The 23,324-nt window shown below is 41.4% G+C and overlaps 1 long non-coding RNA gene across 1 annotated transcript in view; it reads right to left on the bottom strand.

The window, feature by feature from the left end:
* Positions 1-7,975: 7,975 nt before the first annotated feature.
* The window catches only part of LOC140204579 (uncharacterized), a 58,810-nt gene continuing 43,461 nt past the window's right edge, over positions 7,976-23,324 (bottom strand). The window contains exons 2-3 of the long non-coding RNA XR_011887675.1: positions 12,969-13,139; positions 7,976-8,341 (exon numbers count right to left, since the gene is read on the bottom strand). This is a non-coding gene — a long non-coding RNA (uncharacterized lncRNA). The remainder of the gene's footprint in view (positions 8,342-12,968; positions 13,140-23,324) is intronic.

Raw genomic sequence — 23,324 nt, 5'->3', positions numbered from 1 at the left:
CATGTATTTTCAGGACAAGGTGGTGTGTTACTTGGAAGGGAATACGCCAAAAATGGCATTACATTTTTGCTCAATAGGTAGAGTTGCATACAGTTATTCATTTCAAAGTATCAGCCTCCAACTCTCCTTCCCATTAATAATTAAGGTGAGATGGGTATTCTTTGAAATACTGCCTCATATAATTTCTTGTTCTCTTTGCAAAACTGCAGGATGGAATAAATCCATCAGCCAGAAAGTTTACTTGAGGGTATCAATAGCTGTCAACGACACTACATGATCTATTATACATGCACAATTTTGTCTGTCATGTTGTGTGCATAAATATGAATGAAGTATATTGGACAAGCTATCAGATATAATTCTGGAGCTGTGGGTGGATCATTCAACAAAAACCGTGACCTAATCTCACTTTGAAATATTGTGTGATAGAAGAAAGCTATCAGTTGGGTTTACACGATGACAGTATGTATCAGAGTATTCACAAAAAGGAAAGGATGGATTGAATGGCTTTCTCATAATTTCATGTATTAGAATGTTCTTACTCAACTGATACTGTTTTGTACTTCAATGACAGCATTGAAATTTTCCACTTTCAATTACAGTGCTCCAGTACCCTGAAAGCATGATTTGTCATCCCCAAGATTTTAAAAATTTCAAGAACTTACCACAATTCCATTACACTCACTTTTAATGAAGAAAGAATGATGAATTGGACAGAAAAGAATGATGTAATAAAAATGACTGCCAAGCCAAAAAAAAAGAGGGTGGTTGGAGATTGCCAAAGAAAAATGGCAAAATAGCACTAGAAAGTTTAATCAATCTATTTCATTTGCAGAGCTGCACAGTTGCACGGTCTGATTCACTGCTACAGCCTTCTCCAGCATTTCAAAGTTCAATTTATAGGTCTGTTGCTTTGGAAACTAAGAATTTATTATGTTTAATGAACCTGTGTTATAAAGAAAGGAATAAAATTTTCATGTGTCTCATTTATGATTTAAAATTCTTTGCCAGGAATGGATACTGGCAAATCAAAGTCTTGAATTTAAGTTTGAAAAATCTTGGCACAATGAGTAAATTACTATTAAAGCATCAACAATTCCTCTTCTCATCTTCTTGTATGATTTCTACTGGCTTTTATACTTGTGTTACTTCCTAGGATAGTTCTAGCCTGTTTTAATTTCAGGTATATACTGAATTGTCATAAGGTTTTTGATTTCCCAGGAGGGAAATCTAGAGAGCTTTCAATAGTTTACTGTTTATCAATTGAAAGTGAACCTGAGTTAAATCCTTTTTGTCTCTTTCAAAGGTGCTAAATATGGCAAGATTGACTATAATAAAACTTAAGGCTTCATAGAGCTTGCACATGCTGTCCAGAGAAGAAAATATCAATTTCAAGGAAGTCTTCTTCGATTCCCGAAGATGAACACTGCGCACTTGTGCTTGAAGCTTATACGGAAGCGCTAAACTTATATTTTATCTTTTATTTGCTCTGGAGAATTTGCTTCTCATCAGCTCACATGAGCAAAGGACAGAGCACAGAATATTCATAAAACTTTCTGTTGTTACTTTTAACTCCACTCTATCTGTGGGATTTGCTCTTCCTCAAAATTTGCCACTCCCTTCATTGAAACATCCCACCTGCTGAAAGGACAAAAGGGTGTGCTTCTCTGATACTTTGCATATTCCCAAACCTTTGTTTGTTACATACTTGTCTCTCTGTCACATGTACACCACAATTCTGGCTTCACAAGGGAGAGTAATTACATTATTCAACTAAGATAAATATCCAAACTCTCAGTAACTAACCTTCCATATAAACTGTAATTTTAAGACTTTCTTAAAACTTAAGATGTACGAGGGGTGATTGATAAGTTTGTGGCCTAGGGTAAAAGGAGTCAATTTTAGAAAACCTAGCACATTTTTTTCAACATAGTTCCCTCCTACATTTACACACTTAATCCAGAGGTCATGGTGCATATGGATCTTGGACCTCCAGAAAATGTCCACAGCATAAACACAAAATAATCTGCAGATGCTAGGGTCAAAGCAACACTCACAACACGCTGGAGGAACTCAGCAGGTCAGGCAGCATCCGTGGAAAAGATCAGTCGACGTTTCAGGCCGGAACCCTTCGTCAGGACTGTAGGGGGAAGGGGCAGAGGCCCTATAAAGAAGGTGAGGGGAGGGTGGGAAGGAGAAGGCTTGTGGGTTCCAGGTGAAAAACCAGTAAGGGGTAAGATAAAGGGGTGGGGGAAGGGAGGCAGGGAGGTGATAGGCAGGAAAGGTGAAGAAGAAATAGGGGAAAACACAATGGGTAGTAGAAGGAGGCAGAACCAAGAGGGAGGTGGTAGGCAGCTGGGGGAGGGGGCAGAGTGACATAGGGATAGGGGAAGGGAGGGGGAGGGAATTACCGGAAGTTGGAGGATTCTATGTTGTAATTCCCTCCCACCTTCCCCCGATCTATCAGAGTCTGAGCGTGGCAAACAGTTGCTCTCCTTATCCGGTCTCAGCCATGGTAGGTCTTCAGAGCTAATGGACCACATACTATCTCTTGGTAAAGCATTTCAGCCATTGATGATATAAGGATTTGCCTTGTAGGAAATAATGGCCTGCAAACCCTGCCAGAGCTTAAGTGCATCCAATTCCGTCTTTAACTTCAATCAGAATTGCTTTTTCTCTTAATGTAGCCTTCCATAGGTTGCACCTGAACTTTGTTCTCTATATCTCTAAGGAGCTAACCTGGATGCAACATATTGATGCAGTTACAAAGAAGGCAGGATTATATTTCCTTAGGAGTATGAGGAGATTTGGTTTGTCAACTAAAACACTTGAAAATTTCTACAAATGTACTTGGAGAGCATTCTGACTGGATGCATCACCATCTGGTATGGGGGACGGGAGGGGCTACTTCACAAGATCAAAGTAAGTTGCAGAGACATGTAAAATTAGTCAGCTCCATCAGGGTACCAGCCTCCATAGTATCCAAGACATCTTCAAGGAGTGGTACCATAGGAAGGCGGTGTCCGTCATTAAGGATCCCCACCACCCAGGACATTCCATCTTCACACTGCTACCATCAGGAAGGAGGTACAGAGGCCTGAAGGCACACACTCAGTGATTCAGAAACAGCTTCTACCCCTCTGCTATCTGATTTCTAAATGGACATTGACCCCATAACACTACCTCACTACTTTTTTTTATTTTTGTTGATTCACCTGTCTTGAATGCCATAGATCTAGCCCTCAGCAGACTATGAATCTCCCGGTTCATCCATGGTTTTTGGTTTAGATAAGTCAGGTATGTACTTGAAGGCACACACTCATCCACGCAGGTCTAGATGAAGTCGATGACAACTGTGGCGTATTCATTCAGATCCTAAGATGTATATCCTTAATATCATCCAGTTCACCAACTGAAAGCATTCCTGTAAGTGCTCCTCCAGCTCCCTTGACCATACCGTCTTGGCCCTTGCCACTGGTGTTCAGTCTCCGCCTATACGCTGGGAGTAGGAGTACAACCAGGTGATTGGGCTTTCCGAAGTGCGGGTGTGGGATCGCATGGTAAGCCAATTTGATGGTATAATGGTGGCCAAGTGTGTTGGCTCCTCTGGTTCCACAGGTGATATGTTAGAGGTAGTTTTTCAGAGACTTCTTCAAGCTGGCCTGATTGAAATCCCCCGCAATGATAGGGAAGACACCAAGGTGTACTGTTTCGTGCCTGCTGATTACAGTGCTCAATTCCTCCAGTGCCTGCCTCATTGGCCTGAGGTGAAATGTACACCGCTCCCAGGATGATGGTGGAAAACTCCCTCGGCAAATAAAATGGATGACACTTGACTGCTTGATATTCCTGGTTGGGTAAACAGATCTGAAACAGAACCATCATGTCTGTGCACCACAATGAGTTAATTATGAAGCATATGCTCCTTCCTCTACCTTTAAAAGAGTCAGAATCAGATTTACTATCACCAGTAAATGTTGTGGAATTTGTTAACTTAGCGGCAGCACTACAATGTGATACATGATACTATGGTAAAAATAAATAAATTACAGTTCATGTATATATGTATATTAAATACTTCAATTGAAAAATACTAGAGAAAAAAACAGAAATAATAAAAAAGTGAGGGAGTGTTCAGGGTTTCAATGTCCAGATAGAAATCTGATGGCAGAGGAGAAGAAATTGTTTCTGAATTGCTGAGTGTGTGCCTTCAGGCTTCTGTATCTCTTTCCCAATGGTACCAGTGAGAAGAGGGCATTTCCTGGGTGATGAGAGTCCTTAATAATGGATGCCACCTTTCTGAGGCACTGCTCCTTGAAGATGTCTTGGATACTGCAAAGGCTAGTACCCATGATGGAGCTGACTAACTTTTACAACTTTCTTCAACTTACTTTGATCTTGTGCAGTAGTACCCCAATACCAGGTGGTGATGCAGCCAGTCAGAATGCTCTCCATGGTACATCTGTAGAAGTTTTCAAGTGCATAAGGTGGCAACCAAATCTTCTCAAACTCCGAATGAAATATAGCCACCGATTTCCCTTCTTTATAGCTGTATCGTTATGTTGGGACCAGGTTAGAACCTCAGAGATATTCAAACCCAAGAACTTGAAACTGCTCACTCTCTCATCATCTGATGTGTTCCCTCATTCTACCCTTTCTGAAGTCATCAATCAGCTCTTTGGTCTTACTGACGTTGAGTGCAAGGTTGTTGCTGTAATACCACTCAACTACCTGGCATATCTTGCTCTTGTATGCCCTCTTGTCTCTATCTAGGATTCTGCCAACAATGGTTCTATCATCAGAAACTTTATAGGTGGTATTTGAGCTATGAGTATAGAGAGAGTAGAGCAGTGGGCTAAGAACACCTTCCTGAGGTGTGCCAGTGTTGATCCTCAGTGATAGGATGTTATCACCAATCTGCACAGATTGGGTTTCCGGTAAGGATGTTAAGGATCCAATTGAAGACGGAGGTACAGAGACCCAGGTTCTGTAGCTCTTCAATCAAGTCTGAAGGAATGATGGTGTTAAACGCTGAGCTAAAGTTAATGATCAGCATCCTGACAGGGCTGTTTCTATTGTCCGGGTGATCTAAGGCCAGGTGAAGAGCCATTGAGATTACATCTGCTTCTGCCGAAGACATATTGTGGCGATAGGCAAATAGCAATGTTTCCAGGTCCTTTCTGAGGCAGGAGTTGTTTCTAGCCATGATCAAACTCTCAAAGCATTTCATCACAGGAGATGTGTGTGCTTCTGAACGATAGTCATTAAAGCAACTCTCATTGCTCTTCTTGGGCACTGGTATAAATGTTGCCCTTTTGAAGCAGGTGGGAACATCCAACTGTAGCAGTGAGAAACTGAAAATGTCTTTGAATTCTCCCGCCAGTTGATTGGCGGATGTCTTCAGTGACCTGATTGACCTGTCTTTACCGTGAATGGTGAAGCCACTAGGCTGCAATGCTGCATCTAAAATGATGGAGGTGAGCCACATTTCCATGAAGCAAACTACAGAGCAGCGCTGATGTCCTCTGGTACTGCAAAATGGCTCTGAGGTCTTCAATTTTGTTTTCCAGAAACTGTACATTTGCCAGCAGGATAATCAGTAGTGGGAGTCTAACGCTTCTGCATTTCAGGTATGCCTATAGTATACTGATCTACATTTCCATGTTCTTAAAGGGGAACTGCACCCTGGACCTGAGTCTGCCATTCAGGATCCATCAATTTTGAGGATCAATAGATTTTTTAAACTTTTCAAAATAATGTTACTTATCATGGTTGTGACTGGATTTCAGCTGTAATAGTCCTAAAAGTGAATATTTGATGATTTCCATTGGAGTTGCACGCAAAGTGTCCCCACTTATTGGCACCAACTTTAGGTCTCATTATTTAGTTGAATAGTTGTTTATACACATTTCACACTTAACAGAGTTTTTCTAATTTATAACAGTTTACTGAGTTACACAAGATTTCCAAACTACGAAGGATTTCCAAACGCTAAGTTAACAAATTCCACAACATTTACTGGTGATAGTAAATCTGATTCTGACTCTTTTAAAGGTAGAGGAAGGAGCATATGCTTCATAATTAACTCATTGTGGTGCACAGACATGATGGTTCTGTTTCAGATCTGTTTACCCAACCAGGAATATCAAGCAGTCAAGTGTCATCCATTTTATTTGCCGAGGGAGTTTTCCACCATCATCCTGGGAGCGGTGTACATTTCACCTCAGGCCAATGAGGCAGGCACTGGAGGAATTGAGCACTGTAATCAGCAGGCACGAAACAGTACACCTTGGTGTCTTCCCTATCATTGCGGGGGATTTCAATCAGGCCAGCTTGAAGAAGTCTCTGAAAAACTACCTCTAACATATCACCTGTGGAACCAGAGGAGCCAACACACTTGGCCACCATTATACCATCAAATTGGCTTACCATGCAATCCCACACCCGCACTTCGGAAAGCCCAATCACCTGGTTGTACTCCTACTCCCAGCGTATAGGCGGAGACTGAACACCAGTGGCAAGAGCCAAGACGGTATGGTCAAGGGAGCTGGAGGAGCACTTACAGGAATGCTTTCAGTTGGTGAACTGGATGATATTAAGGATATACATCTTAGGATCTGAATGAATACGCCACAGTTGTCATCGACTTCATCTAGACCTGCGTGGATGAGTGTGTGCCTTCAAGTACATACCTGACTTATCTAAACCAAAAACCATGGATGAACCGGGAGATTCATAGTCTGCTGAGGGCTAGATCTATGGCATTCAAGACAGGTGAATCAACAAAAATAAAAAAAAGTAGTGAGGTAGTGTTATGGGGTCAATGTCCATTTAGAAATCAGATAGCAGAGGGGTAGAAGCTGTTTCTGAATCACTGAGTGTGTGCCTTCAGGCCTCTGTACCTCCTTCCTGATGGTAGCAGTGTGAAGACGGAATGTCCTGGGTGGTGGGGATCCTTAATGACGGACACCACCTTCCTATGGTACCACTCCTTGAAGATGTCTTGGATACTATGGAGGCTGGTACCCTGATGGAGCTGACTAATTTTACATGTCTCTGCAACTTACTTTGATCTTGTGCAGTAGCCCCTCCCGTCCCCCATACCAGATGGTGATGCATCCAGTCAGAATGCTCTCCAAGTACATTTGTAGAAATCTTCAAGTGTTTTAGTTGACAAACCAAATCTCCTCATACTCCTAAGGAAATATAATCCTGCCTTCTTTGTAACTGCATCAATATGTTGCATCCAGGTTAGGTCCTCAGAGATATAGAGAACGAAGTTCAGGTACAACCTATGGAAGGTTACATTAAGAGAAAAAGCAATTCTGATTGAAGTTAAAGACGGAATTGGATGCACTTAAGCTCTGGCAGGGTTTGCAGGCCATTATTTCCTACAAGGCAAATCCTTATATCATCAATGGCTGAAATGCTTTACCAAGAGATAGTATGTGGTCCATTAGCTCTGAAGACCTACCATGGCTGAGACCGGATAAGGAGAGCAACTGTTTGCCAAGCTCAGACTCTGATAGTCCAAAAGTCTGTAAAAATTGAGTTTTCAGCGATTGGTATTTATTATGTTCAGGCAGCTGTTTGAACAGTCTCAACACTCTCACAGCCATGGAATTGCTGAGTGTCACTACCATATAGATATATTTGCTGTTGTCAGCAGAGATTTCTCATAGGGCAAACTGGGACTCTGCTTGTATAAACCAAGCAACAGTATTTTGCTCCCAAAACGCTGGCAGTTTCAAAGCGACTGGGTTGGCTGACATATTCAATAATGCCAGAATCATGCTAGAGCATCGGGGTCACCAGTGTAAGTTTTCATACAAAAAAATGAAGTGAGGCACTTTATGTTTAACAAAACCCATAACGCATTTAATTGAACTCCAAAACCTACACAACCAAAGCCTGCTAAAAAAACTTTTACATAATAACATCATGTCAGACAAGCATCTTAAAGTAAAACCCCATCTCAATGTCAATTGTTGTGAATTATGTACATTTCTTCCAATTACATTACCCTACAGTACCCAGCACTCAAAAACAGTAGTGGGTTTTGGCAGCTAAAACCACGCTGCAGAGGCTTGACGGGCAATTAGTCTACTCCTTGATACCATATTATGTCCTTTTCTTTATTGGATAGGGCTTAAAATCTTCTTTTGAACTTAGTGGTTTGTTGACAGAGAACCCAATACTATCACAATATAAGCAACACACATCAAAGTTGCTGGTGAACGCAGCAGGCCAGGCAGCATCTCTAGGAAGAGGTACAGTCGACGTTTCAGGCCGAGACCTTTTGCTTCAATTTCCAGCATCTGCAGAATTCCTTGTGCTTGTCCTATCGCAATATAAAATCAGTTATAAGATTAAAATCTGACTAGAGCAAATCCAAACATGACACAAACCCAACAAATAATAATTTTCTTACCTGGCCCTATCTGACTATTTTCAACAACATAATACACTCAAACATGCTCCTACTGGTAGTGTCTGATGAATAAGAAAGTTGGATGGTCTGACACATTTTTCTGAATAAGTCTCATTAATGTGCTTTTAGTGAGCTTTGGGTGCCATGCAGCTCCAATTTATCTTTATGGATAAGTGATTGGCTATGATGATGACTAATTGAATGCCTGGTGAGAAGGGAGGTGGTTGCAAGGGAGGTGATGATAATGCACCAGAGATTCTTGAGGAACCTTGAGGTTCGCTCCCCCTACTTCTAAACCTACAGAAATTTTACAATATCACATTATCAGTGAGATGTTTCCAACCACACGCTGTATGCCCTTTCATTTTGTGTGGTATTCAAAAAAAAAGTTAGAAATAATTTTGGAGAGGAAATTGACAGAAAGCAGTGTTGTTATAAGGTACTGATTCGCCCTAACTAGACCCTGAATGTATGATCGGAATATGCACCTGAACAAATCCAGACCCCAAAATATAATGCTGCTGGAGGAACACAGCAGGTCAAACAGCATCTGTGGGAGAGAAGCAATTATTGACATTATTCTGAAAGTTTCCTTATTCAGAGGGTGAGAAAAATTGAGAAATCTTTGGGATTATATCAGCTAAAATATGTGGAGGTTGTGCTTCATTATTCTTCAGCAGTTGCAACTGTACGAAGCGATGAGCAAAATGTGCACTATACAGTACCTTCTGGTCTCACTGAACAAGCGAAACAACGAGTCTCCATGGCATGTGATATTGTAAGATTTTTGTAGGCTTAAAGGCAAGATGTGAACATTAAGGACCTTAAGGTTCTTTACGAATCTCCATCTCCCTCCCCAGAGACCACCATTGTTCTTAACAGGCATTCAATTACTCAGCATTACAAGACATTTTTCCACAAAAATCAATTAAAACTTCATGACACCAAAGTTCAAATTAATGAAACTTGACAAAAAAAAGGTGTTCTATTTCCCAACTTGTGTACTTGCCAGACACTAGAAGTATTACAATATAATACTACATGTTTGTTTAGTAACCAAATAAAAAAAGACTTTCGATGATCTTCGCATATTGTAGTAATTGTCGTTGGCCTTTTTATTAATATCTAGATGACATTTAGATTACTTCTTTCTATAACATAATCATTATTGGTTGTTTAATAAATTGTTGCACTGCCCTGAATGCATATCATAATGCAATTTAGTTATATGAAAATGTTCATTTCACTTTTCATTAAATATCCTTCCTGTAGAGAAGCATAGTAGTATTGACAAGAACTTTATACAGTAAGTACAGTTAGAATCATTGAAAGATATAGTATGGAACAAGCTCTTTGGCTGATTGAGTTACAATGAATTACATCAATCACTTGTTTCTTCACAAATCGGAATCAGGTTTAATATCACTGACATATTGTATGAAATTTGTTGTTCTGCGGCAACAGAACAATGATCATTCTCATCATTAAATGACCATGATTGTTCTTAACAAATTCTTCTGCAGAAGTACTGCCCACTACTGCCTTCTTCTGGGCAGAGTCTTTACAAGATGGGTGACCCCAGCCATCATCAATACTCTTCATAGATTGTCTGCCTGGCAACAGCGGTCGCATAAGCAGGACTTGTGTACCAGCTGCTCATATGACCATCCACCACCTGCTTTTTATGTATTGCTGTACAGTGCAATACATAAAAGAAGTTATACAATTCAGTGTCAGCTGTAGTAGTCCTAAATGGGAATATCTGGTGATTCCATTTGGAGATGCATGTAGAGTCGCCTTTTTCTGGCACTGTCCAACTTTATTCTCCCACATTCCTGTTAACTTCTTTTACTACCCCTACCTACAAATTCTACCACTCATTGGCATACTAGGGGAAATTTGCAGTGGCCAATTAACCTACAAACCCACATATTTTTAGAATATGAGAAAAAACTGGAGCATCCAGAGGAAACACACATTATCATGGGGAGAATTTGCAAATCCTGCACGGATAGCACCAAAGATTAGGATTGATCCTGGGTCTCAGGGGCTCTGAGGCCACTGATCCACCCTACTTTAGAAGAACTACAAAATCCAACTTCTACAAAATCCACAAGATATAAAAAAGTATCAAGCATTGCTCGGTTGTATGAGTGCACAGGGAAAGAAGCTGCTTCACATTCTGGATGTTTGGGCACCTCCTGCCAGAAGGTAGGAGATTGAACAGGTGATTACTAGGTACCATCACAATGTTGCAACCCCACCATAGACAACATGATTTGTAGATGGTTTCCATATTTAGTAGTTGTGATATTGTGTGCAGTCCTGGTCACTCATTAAAATGTGTTCTGGTTGGTCTTGTTGCAGCTTGAGTACCATACTGTCATGCACTAGGTCAGAATGCTCTCATTGGTACATTGGTATTAGTTTACCAGCAGCTTTTGGGGCAAATCTGCTCTTTTTAAACTCCTAGCATAATATAAGCACTGCTGAGCCTTCCTACTATCAAGGAGGTGTTGGTGGTCCAACAGAGCATTTCTGTCATGTTCACTCTCAAGAATGTAAGCTGGAGACCCTTTCCACTGCTTCACCATTTGTAAGCAGTGTAGCTTGGTTACAACTTCTTGATTTCCTGATGTTGATAATACTTTCTTTGGTTTCTTTTTCTTGAGTGAAAGATTATGGTTATTGCACCTTTCAGACAGTTTCTGCATTTCTTCTCCGTATGGTGCTATATTGTTATTTGTAATTCATCCAATCACTGTGGTGCCGTCTGCAAATTTGATGATGTAGCTGATGGCATAGGCAGGGGCACAGTTATGGGTGAAGAGTATGTAGAAGAATGGACTCAGTACACATCCCTGTGGTGCACTGGTGTTCAGGGACAGGGAGTGATGTTTATTTGCCTAGTCTGACTGAATGGATGTGGTTGGTATGAAAGTCCAGAATCCAGTTGCATATCGATCTGTTGAGTCCCTGATTAGTAGTTCAATGGTCAAATTGTTGGGGAGTATGGTGTTGAAGGCAGTACTGTAGCCAATAAAAAGCATTCTGTTGAGAGTGTCCTCATGCTCCAGGTGTTCCAGTACAATGTGGAGAGCAATGGAGGTGGTGTCCTTGGTTGATCTGCTTGCCATATAGGCAAACTAGTGTTGGTCCAGAGTAGCAGGGATGGCGTCCTTAATGTGGGATATAACCAGCCTCTCCAGGCATTTGGTGGCTATAAGGGTGAGTGCAATTGGTCTGTAGTCATTGATGCATGTGTATCCTCTGGCGGGTTCCCTCTGCCTTTCTCACCAGGGAGGTACTGGCAGATGCCAACTCGGAATTTTCACCTTTCGCTAAGGGGCAGGAACTAACCAAATTTTCCAAATCTGACCACTCCCTCCGTTTATCCTTCAGTACTGAAAGAATTTGTTCCCTAAGATCTCCTCCCTCCTCTGCTGGCGACTCAGCTCGCGGAGCTCCGGCCCTTCCCTGCCCAACAGTTTGCAGACGCCATGGTCCCACCTCCCCAGGACACCAATCCTCTCCGGCAACTCCACCCCTCGTAAGTCTTCGCTTGCCTGGACCAACACTAGGCCTGTGCCCGTCTCAAAATCGAAGTTTCACAATACAATTTCCACTTTGCCAATAGCGTTAAGCGTAATCAAACCTTGGAGCATCACTTCATCTGATACATTAGTCTCCACCCCCCTCAACATGCACGCATTGCTTACTGGCACCCCCGCAGCTGCACACCATCACCGAAAGGAGGCTATCACCATCACAACTGTACTTTAAACAGAGTGATAACACAGCATCTACAGAATTCAATCCCGGACGAGCCCTCACAAATGTAACACTCAGCCCACGTTTGTCTAGGGGAAACCGCCATCTGCCTGCAAAACTGTGTCTCACATTAGCGTAGATGCTGTGTAATACACTCCAGTACAACCCACAATGTAAAATATCAGCAGTACACAATGTACGTTTAAACGATTACACTTTATAAATTTTACTGTGACTATGGGGTTACTAGAGAAACAAAAACATAAAATAAAAGGCGCCAAGTGTAGGGATTATACAGTTCATGCACAATGTTGGAGCTCACGCAATATCCTCGATCCACCATTCGATTTCCTCCGAACTCCATGACTCTCAGACTGGGACCAACCACAGTGGTCTACCAGAGCGCGTCCCGCATGTCCTTCCTCTTCGCCGCTCACCGATCTTCCGCACCCTCACCCAGCCTCCCACACAGATAGAATAACATGACTTCCATTGGTTAGTTACCCGTTATCTATAATTATAATCCAAACATTTCAGCTACAAAGAACACTACCTCATCAGTTAACATTACAGAGAAGCCATTTTATTATAACAATACAGAGAAGCCATTTTATTATTAGCAGTTAACAGTTACCATTACAGTTAATATTACTGAGAACCTTACTCATGTTACTGGTGACTGCTTTGGGACTGGTATGTTGGTTGGTGTTCTGAAGCATGCAAGGACCACAGAAAGGGATAGAGAGAGGTTATAGATTTTACAAACCTCTGCCAGCTGATCAGCACAGTCCCTGAGGACCCGCTCAGGTATGCCATCTGGTCCAGCTGCTCTGCATGTGTTGATGCTGTGGAGAGTATGTCTCACATCATGTGTCAGCACTGTGTCCTCCTCAAGTGTCAAGGCCTTCACCATGGGTTCGTTGTTGTCCCTGTCAAACTGAGCAAAGAAGTTATTTAGCTCCTCACTCTGTGGCATCGCTGTTTGTAGGGCAGGAGATATTTCCTTTATAGTCAGTGATGGACATGATGCCTTCTCACACAATTCAAGTGTTGGTGGTGTTACAGATGTGTGTCTATCTGCTGTTTGTATCTGTATTTAGTGATTTTAATGCCTCTTTTAAAGTTTGACCTGGCTTCACTATATGCTACAGTGTCACTAGAAATATAAGACCATAAGATATAGGAGCAGAGGTAGGCCATTCAGCCCATTGAGTCTGCTCCACCATTCAATCATGGGCTGATCCAATTCTCTCAGTCAGCCCCACTCCCCTGCTTTCACCCCATACCCCTTGATGCCCTGGTTAGTCAAGAACCTATCTATCTCTGCCTTAAATACACCCAATGACTTGATCTCTAAAGTCGCTCATGGCAACAAATTCCATAGGTTTACCACGCTCTGACTAAAGTAATTTCTCCACATCTCAGTTCTAAATGGACGTCCTTCAATCCTGAAGTCGTGCCCTTTTGTCCTGGAATCCCCTACCATGGGAAATAACTTTGCCATATCTAATCTGTTCAGGCCTTTTAACATTTGGAATGTTTCTATGAGATCCCCCCTCATTATCCTGAACTCCAGGGAATACAGGCTAAGATCTGCCAGACGTTCCTCACATGGTAACCCTTTCATTCCTGGAATCATTCTTGTCAATCTTCTCTGAACCCTCTCATTTCTGGAATCATCCTTGTGAATCTTCTCTGAACCCTCATTTAAGCAGCATCCCGAGCCCTGAGCAGGTTCTAGATGTCGGTGTTCATCCATTGCTTCTTGATTCTGGAATTCAAGAATGTTCTTATCGCACAGGACAACAAATTTTTTTGAAAGCTGCTCCCTTAAAAATTTTTTTTGGTTATGTTTGCCTGCTGACACTAAATACAAGGACAATTTCAGAATACTGGTATCACGTAGGAATTTGAAGAAATAAGAAATTAACTTTTACTGAACATAATGTGTTGACTTGCATAACAGTGATGACGCTTTGCAATAGTTCAACTAAGCTAAGAATGTTTTGTTGATTATTTTCATTTGTACTCAGTGTCTGAGGCTTCTTGCTTAAGTGTCCAACAATAATCAGCCGGTGTTGATGGATTCCAGTTGCCCTGATATTGTCTCTCCATGACAGCAATATCCTGGTGAAACCTTTCACCATGCTCATCACTGACAGCGCCATGATTTACAGGGAAGAAGTCTAAATGGGAATGCAATAAATGTGAGGAACCCAGGTTTTGTCTTGGTCACCAATGTTATAACCAAAGTAAAGCTCAAAAGCTTTCTTAATAAGTGGAGTCATACTCTATCTTTGAGATTTAAGAGGTTGAAAACCTCTCTGGGATGAGTAAAGGAGGAGGAGTATGCTTCATGGTGCAATCTCCAGAATGTACATGCCCTCAAATCTTTTTGTTCCCCAGACCTGGAATACCTGGTGCTGCTGTGCAGACCCTACTGGCTTCCCAGGGAGTTCACGGCTGTTATCATCACAGCGGCGTACATTCTGCCGCAGGCTGATACTGACCTGGCTCTCAAGAAACTGTACAAGACCATCAACACGCTGGAGACTGCACACCCAGAGGCTGCCTCCAACGTCACCAGTGACGTTAATCAACCGTCGCTGAAAAAAGTCTCTTCAAAGTTTTGTGAGCACTCGAGGAGATAAGGTACTTGACCACTGTTACACCGACTTCCGCAACACTTAAAAAGCTCTCCTTCGCCCAGCTTTTGGAAAATCAGATCACTCTTCAATCCTGCTTTTGCCGACGTACAGGCAGAAGCTGAAGCAAGAGGCAGCCATAGTTAAAACAGTCCACTGCTGGGCCAACCAATCGGCCTCCATGCTGCAGGACTGCTTCGATGACATCAACTGGAATGTCCTCAATGATGAGCATGTCACAGACTTTACTGATGGACACGTGTGCTTCATCCGGAAGTTGTCCCCCAGAAGTCGGTCAGGGTCTTCCTGAACCAGAAACCCTGGATCAATAGTTCCATGTGAGCAGTACTTACAGTGCGGCATAGAGCTTACATCGCCGGCGATCAGCTAGAGCTCATGAAAAGCAGCTATGATCTGTGCAAAGCTATCAAGGCTGTGAAACAACAATACAAGGACAAGATTGCATCAAGATTCACATGACTTGTGGCAAGGGCTGCATACCATCACAGACTTCAAAGCCGAACATTGTGGTGCCGCAAATATCGCGGCCTCTCTCCCAAATGAGCTCAATCACTGTTATGCTCGGTTCGATGTCGCTAACTCTGAGTCTCCAAGGAAAACCACCACTACAACCTGCAACGTGGTCATCTCTGAGGCTGAGGTACGCAGTTGTTCCCAACGAGTGGACAGTCGCAAGGCTGCAGGACCAGACAGCAGGACACATACTCGGGATATGCACAGCACAACTGGCAGGTGTGTTTACTGACATTTTTAATCTTTCCCTGTCCCAGCGTAGAGTACCCTACTGTTACAAATTATCCACCATTGTCCCTGTACCAAAAAGACCAAGGTAAATGTGCCTGAACAACTGGCATCCAATCGCACTCACCTCAATAATAAGCAAATGCTTTGAGAGGCTGGTGAAGGATTACATCTGCAGCTTGCTATCACCCAAACGGGATCCCCTACAACTTGCCTACCGACACAACCAATCGACAGACAACGCAATAGCCACTGCTCTACATAGCATCTTTACACATCTGGAGAAGAAGGATGGTCAGGTGCGAATGCTGTTCTTGGGCTATAGTTCAGCAATAAACACCATAATTCCATCCAGGCTCAACAGGAAGCTTAGATACCTTGGCCTTGACCCTGCCTTGTGCAGCTGGATCCTAGACTTCCTGTCCGATCGCCAGCAGGCAGTAAAAGTAATTTCCCTCACCTCCACCCCTCTGACTCTCAATACAGGAGCCCCTCAGGGATGTGTACTAGGTCCCTCTGTGTCATCTCCCTGACACAGTGGTGTCAAGAAAACAACCTCTCCCTCAATGTAGGAAAAACAAAGGAGCTGGTTGTGGATTACAGGAGGAATGGAGACAGGCTAACCCCTATTGTTGTGAGAGTAAACAGCTTTAAGTTTCTCGGCAGTTCCTGGGGTTGAGAGGGTAAGCAGCTTTAAGCTCCTTGGCAGGCACATCATCTAGGACCTCACACGGTCTGTACACACCAGTTGTGTGGTGAAAAAGGAACAAAAATGCCTTTTTCATCTCAGACAGTTGAGGAAGTTTGGTATGGGCCCCCAAATCCTAAGAACTTTCTACAGGGGCACAATTGAGAGGATCCTGGCTGGCTGCGTCACTGCCTGGTATGGGAACTGTACCTCTCTTAATCGCAGGATTCTGCAGAGAGTGGTTCGGACAGCCTAGCGCATCTGTAGTTGTGAACTTCCCATGATTCAGGACATTTACAAAGACAGGTGTATAAAAAGGGCCTGTAGGATCATTGGGGACCCAAGTCACCCCAACCACAAACTATTCCAGCTGCTACTGTCCAGGAAAATGGTACCATAGCATAAAAGTCAGGACCAACTGGCTCCGAGACAGCTTCTTCCACCGGGCCATCAGACTGATTAACGCACATTGATCTGAGTGTATTCTATGTTACATCGACTGTTCTGTTTATTATAAATTACTATGATTGCACGTTGCACATTTAGATGGAGATGTAACGTAAAGATTTTTTTCTCCTCATGAATGTGAAGGATGTAAGAAATAAAGTCAATTCAATTCAATTCTATACTTTCCATAAATATAACAGAAAGTATCACGGCTGTTGCAACATTGGTGAGACATTCTGCTATCACAAATATGCCTGAAAATACAATTCCTTTATTATAATGTGTACACACAATATGGTATGTGCATCAACATGATTGCAAACTGATATACATGTAAACACCACACATAGAACGGTGTGTGCGTGATGCTTTTATAGCTTTTCTAAAATCTGTTATGCCATGCAGAATCCACCCTGCCTAAGCATGTCCAGGCACCCTGCCTAAGCATGTCCAGGCATGCCTGGACAAGACAGAAAATCTTCCACTTTACATTGTGGGCAACATTTTAATTGACTTAAATTGTGAACTGAAATTACAAATATAGGCGATTACAAAAAATGGTGCGTGATAGGGAAGTTTGATGATGATTCTCATGATCAGAATCCCCAAATCCATAAGATACACCCAAAGGTATTCGGGGTGCTAAATCTTTGTGTCAAGTGTTGCTGGCGACATTGTCTACACACTATTTGATATAGTGCATTACCCTGGAAGTGTATTCCTCTAGTCAATCCCCAAACCATGTATTGCTTGGCAAGAAAACAGGTTCCAGTCTGAGCAGTCAAAGCAGTCCTGAAGCCGAGAGACAGTTCTCTCAGGCCATACTGTCACTGACTCTGTAATTGGTTTGCCTTCCTTATCACTGGTCTGTCAACTGGGATTAAAAGTAATGACAGGGGGGTCGGACAATCCCATGTGAATGCATCATGAGCCCTGTACGTGCTCACAGTATTGGTGTAAACCCGGTTCAGTGTATTGTGGCCCTTTACACATTATGTCAAAATTTAGGGAATACATTCTTAAAGTTGGTTTGATTAAAATCACCAGCTACAATGAAGGCATCATCATGGTGGGCAGACAGTTGTTTACTAATAGCATCATACAGTTGTGCTAAAGCTAACTTAGTGTTGGCTTGTGGCAGAATGTTGATTCAAAACAACCGTTAATTCGCTCAGCAAATGGAAAGGTCTGCACTTTAGCATACGATATTCCAGGACGGGGCAGCAGTGACTATCACGATGACAGAGTTCATGCACCAAGTATCATTAACAGGAATGCATAAGCAATTGCCTGATTTCTTACCAGAATATTGCATTCTGTCATTTTGTTAGGCCATGTGGTCTACTAGCTCAATAACTGCATTATAATCCAACCAGGTTTCAGGAAAGACATTATGCAGCAGTCAAGTATATTCCTTTGTGTGGTAAGTCTCTGTCTGATTTCATTCATCTTGTTAGTGATTGATCAGGTGTTTGTATGAAAGACGCTCAGAAGTGTGGGTTTGAAATGTATAGCTTTTAGCCTAACACAAATCCCAGCATCTCCCAGCTGGGGCTGGTGTCCAGGCTTGCCTAGGTGTTCTGGCGATTTTTGAATTTATGTATTCTAGAGAATAAGCTAAGAGCTCTTAATAATGCTCTTAATGCATTTGATTTTAATAGTCAGAAGCTTCTGTCAGTTTTATTGTAGAGCTGCGAATATGCACACCATTATCTTGTTCCCCACTATATCAAGTAAAGAACAGTAAACAAAATGTTTCAGCTGTGGTTCTCTTTAGTACCTCTGAGTCAAGTCTTGTTAACTCATTTGCTGATATCCAGAACCTCTAGTCTCACAGGAAGACAAGAACATGGTTATTTCCACTCTATAAACAAGTCTCCTGTCAGCTCGAATAACTGTATCCTTTGATAGTGTCATTTTGCTTGCTAATTATAAAACTAATAACAATTCATTCTGACCAATTGTCACACGACAACATTATCTCTTTCCCTGAGATGGCTTGAACTACTTTCACCTACAGTTTGAAGCTCTGTTTTCAGATTCTTGATCTTGAGAGCACAAGTGGGTCACAAATTCAACTGTGTTTGCCTCATTTCCCAGACTGCCTAGTTTCCCAAGGGGAGTGCCATCAATGATGCACTGGGAAGTGCACAGGCCTGATAACAGTTTAAATTAATTGCTTTATTTCACACATTAGGGCACTGTTCAACACAGACTATTAGACTTGCCCATAAAGAGACACAGGACAGCCTTGAAGTCAGTTCTGTGAGATGTGTATGTCCCAGGCAGTCATGCTGCCTGCAATTATTCTAAAAGTTGAGTGGCAATAGTTCAGAAGTCAACCTTTTTGGTTACATAGTGCTGCCTCTTCACAGACTTATTTCCTTTGTAGTGACAGGAATTTTGTGGCAATATTGGGAGGTAAGATCATGAGATTTAGCTCAAACTGGTTTGGTCAATTTTAGGAATCTGTAATTCAACCTCTCAACCTTTGAAATATTAGTTTATTCTTATTAAATTGAGCTATCATTTCTGCAATAGAGCTTCTAGTTTTTCATCCAGTACATCAAGACCGTAGATTAAACTATTCCTGACTATGTTAATGACTCTGTCCATGCCTTCAAATGTATCTTGATGTTTCATCTGAGGCTTTAAGGAGTCAATAGAGATTCAGTCACCACTCCAAACAGCAACTAATAGACTCAGTTTTTATTCTAGTATAAAACCTTCCCATAACCATAAAACTTTATTTTGTGTAAGCAAACTGTTAACTTTAGATTAAAGTGGGAAATAACAATATTGGCTAATTTTGCTAAATGGCTTTATCATTTCCTTTAAGGCTAGCATCATGGATGCTGCCCATTCAAAAGTCTTCTTATAAACAAGGCTACAAGTGCTTCTTGACAATTTATTTTGTAGCAATCAGTTTTCCGGCTCTCAAATATATAACAGGATTTCAAAACCAATGCATTGATTTTCAAATCTCCTTTAAGTATACCTTGGTATTTGGCCATTATTTCTATTGTATAGGGTTTAAGAACCAACAATATAATTCGCTTTCACTTCCCCAGTAGATATATCAGAAAAACCTAGGTGAAGCCTAGGAAAACAGTGCATCTGCAGGATAGTGAGTATGAGCACCAGGTAGAGTGGAAGTGAAGGTAAGTTCAAAGTTCAAAGTAAATTTATAATTGAAATACAGATATGTCTCCTTATACAACCCTGAGATTTGTTTTCTTGTGGACATACACTATAAATACAAGAAACACAATAGAATCAATGAAAGATCACACCCAACAGGACGGACAAACAATCAGTGTGCAAGACACAACAAACTATGCAAGTTTAAAACAGAAATTAAATAAATAAATAAGCAATGAATAGCGAGAACATGAGATGGAGAGTCCTTGAAAGTGAGTCCATAGGTTGTGGGAACAGATCAGTGAAAGGGCGAGTGAAGTTGAATTATCCCCTCTGATTCAAGAACCTGAAGGCTGAGGGGTAACGACGCTTCCTGACCCTGGTTGTGTGAGTCATGATGCTCCTGTAGCTTCTTCCTGATGGCAGCAGCGTGGCCTGGATAGTGGGGGTCCCTCATGAATGGATGCTGCTTTCCTGTGAAAGTGCTCCATGCAGAGGTGCTCAATGGTGGAGCGGGCTTCACCCATGGTGGGCTGGGCCATACCAGTACTTTTTGTAAGATTTTCCATTCAAGGGCATTGGTGATTCCATACCAGACTGTTTATACAACCAATCAATATACTTTGCACCACACATCTATAGAAGTTTGTGTAAGCTAGATGTCATGTTAAATTTTCGCAAACTTCCAAGGAAGTAGAGACACTGCCATTCTTTCTTCATAATTGCACTTTATGTGCTGAGCCCAGGACAAATCCCAAACAAGTGAAAATCTGCAGATGCTGGAAATCTAAGCAACACACACAAAATGCTGGAAGAACTCGGCAGGCCAGGCAGCATCTGATGAAAAAAGTTTTTTCATAGATGCTGCCTGGCCTGCCGAGTTCCTCCAGCATTTCATGTGTGTTGCCAGGACAGATCCTCTGAGATGATAAGAAATTTAAGGTTGCTGACCCTCTGCACCTCTGATAGCCCGATAAGTATTGGCTCATGGACCTCCAGTTTTCACCTCCTGAAGTCAATAACTAGCTCCCTGGCCTTGCTGACATTGAGTGAGAGTTTTTTATTGCAAGAAGCATTACTCAGCCTGATTTTCAACCTCCATCCTATGAGCTGATATGTCAACACCTTTGTTTCGGCCAATGATAGTGGTGACGACAGCAAACTTAAGTATGGCATTGGAGCTATGCATAGCCTCATTGGTGGCAACTATACTTTATACTTTATTGTCACCAAGCAATTGATACTAGAACGTACAATCATCACAGTGATATTTGATTCTGCGCTTCCCACTCCCTGGAGTACAAATCGATAGAAAAAAATTAAAATTTAAATTATAAATCACAAATAGAAAGTAGAAAATTGAAAGTAAGGTAGTGCAAAAAAACCGAGAGGCAGGTCCAGATATTTGGAGGATACAGCCCAGATTCAAGTCAGGATCCATTCAGCAGTCTTATCACAGTTGGAAAGAAGCTGTTCCCAAATCTGGCCAACTATTGTCCCAAACTGGGGGAAGGCTGATTTCAACAGTGCAGATTAAGATTTACCACTCTTATATTCAATTCTAGTTTTAACTTAAATACTTTGATATTAGTTATTTCTTGCCAAAACATTCGTACAAATCAGCTGCATGACAAATTCATCATGATGCCTTCATTTCAATGAACACCTCATGCCTGTTTTCAAGGCCTCACAAAATTATTACAATCCTGAAGCTGCTGGTGTTTTAAAAATTTGAGATATTCATCCTCAGGTTAATGATTGCAGTGCTAAGCAGATTGTCTGGTGCTGATGAGCTTATTCATGACTCAGATGAAAGATATGTTCTACCATTTGGCATCAGTAGAATACTGGCTTCAAGAAGATTTTCTTGCCCACAAATCAACTACATAGCTATATAAACACACTATATAGCTGCTGTTTGCCTTAGTTCAAATTATAGTCTTCGTACAGTTGCCTAAGAAATGTTCCATTTCCTAAATAACTAAACTTTGATAGGCAACTGCAGTAAAAGAAATAAAAACCTTCATTTGTGTATCATAGTTCATGTCACAAAAAGATATAAATAATAAAGGAAGATTGCAAATTAATAAAAGCTAGAATGGTATTAATTGGGACGTGCTATTGTGAAGTTTAGTGGTCGGTCATAATACCAACAAGAATTTTGAACAACAGAAAGTCTGCAGATGCTGGAAATCCAAGCAACACACACAAAATACTGGAAGAACTCAGCAGGTCAGGAAGCACCTATGGAAGATTACAGTCGATGTTTCGGGGCGAGACCCTTCATCAGGACTCTGAGGAAAGATCTCAGCCCGAAACGTCTACTGTACTCTTCCATAGTCGCTTCCTGGTCTGCTGAGTTCCTCAAGCATTTTGGGTGTGTTGAGAAGAATTTGGACATCATTACTAGAATAGAAAAATAATAGAGAAAGAGAATATAGATTATGAGAGTTAACAAGCAAGAAATATGAAAGGAGAAAGTGAGAGCTTTTACAAATCTATAAAATAGGACATTTACAAAGGTTATTTTTTTCTCCCTTAGAGAATGAGACTGGAAAAATTAATAACGTAAAGAAGGCCTTCACAATTATTTTTTATGTCATTATAACATCATTCTAATAAGAGTAGAAATTCTGAGACTAGACTGAGAAGAAACTTAAAACAATCACAATCAACAGTGAAAATGTACCGGAAAGATTAGGGAACTAAAGACTGACAAGGGCCTAAGCCTGATGGCCTGCGGTCTACGTTGTTAACCATAAACACAAAAAACTCTGCAGATGCTGGGGTCAAAGCAACACGTACAACACGCTGGAGGAACTCAGTGGGTCGGGCAGCATCCATGGAAATGAACAGTCAACATTTCGGGCCGAGACCCTTCAGTCCTGACGAAGGCTCTCAGCCTGAAACACTGATTGTTCATTTCCACGGATGCTGCCCGACCTGCTGAGTTCCTCCAGCGTGTTGTACATGTTGTTAACCATAGTGGCTACAGAGAGAGTGGAAGAACTCGCTGACGTTTTCCAAATTTCCTTAGATTCCGGAAAGATCTCAAAGAATTGGAAAACTGCAAATACAATTCAAAATTGAGATAGGCAGGAAATCATAGGCCAATTTGTCTAAAATCTGCCTGAGTAAAACTATATTAAGGAAAAGGCAGAACATTTAGAAAATCTTTCTTTCTTTCTTTTTAAATCTTTTTATTGAATAAGTATACAAAAAAGGTAAGCCATATAGACACTAATACACTGTTAGAATATAATAAAATTACAGGAGATATTAATACAAAAAAAATGATACAAACAATGTAATTTAAACATAACGTACCAAGGTAACATAATAGTATACTAATTTTTATATATATATCAATAGAGAAAAGGGAAAAAAAACCCTAAAAAAAAACCACCGTGCAACTAACTAAAAGCAAAGCAGAAAATCG

This window comes from Mobula birostris, chromosome 10 (assembly GCF_030028105.1).
Source record: "Mobula birostris isolate sMobBir1 chromosome 10, sMobBir1.hap1, whole genome shotgun sequence".
Taxonomy (NCBI): Eukaryota; Metazoa; Chordata; class Chondrichthyes; order Myliobatiformes; family Myliobatidae; genus Mobula; species Mobula birostris.
Note: the sequence above shows the minus strand (reverse complement) of the source record. Positions and strands in the feature narration are given on the sequence as shown.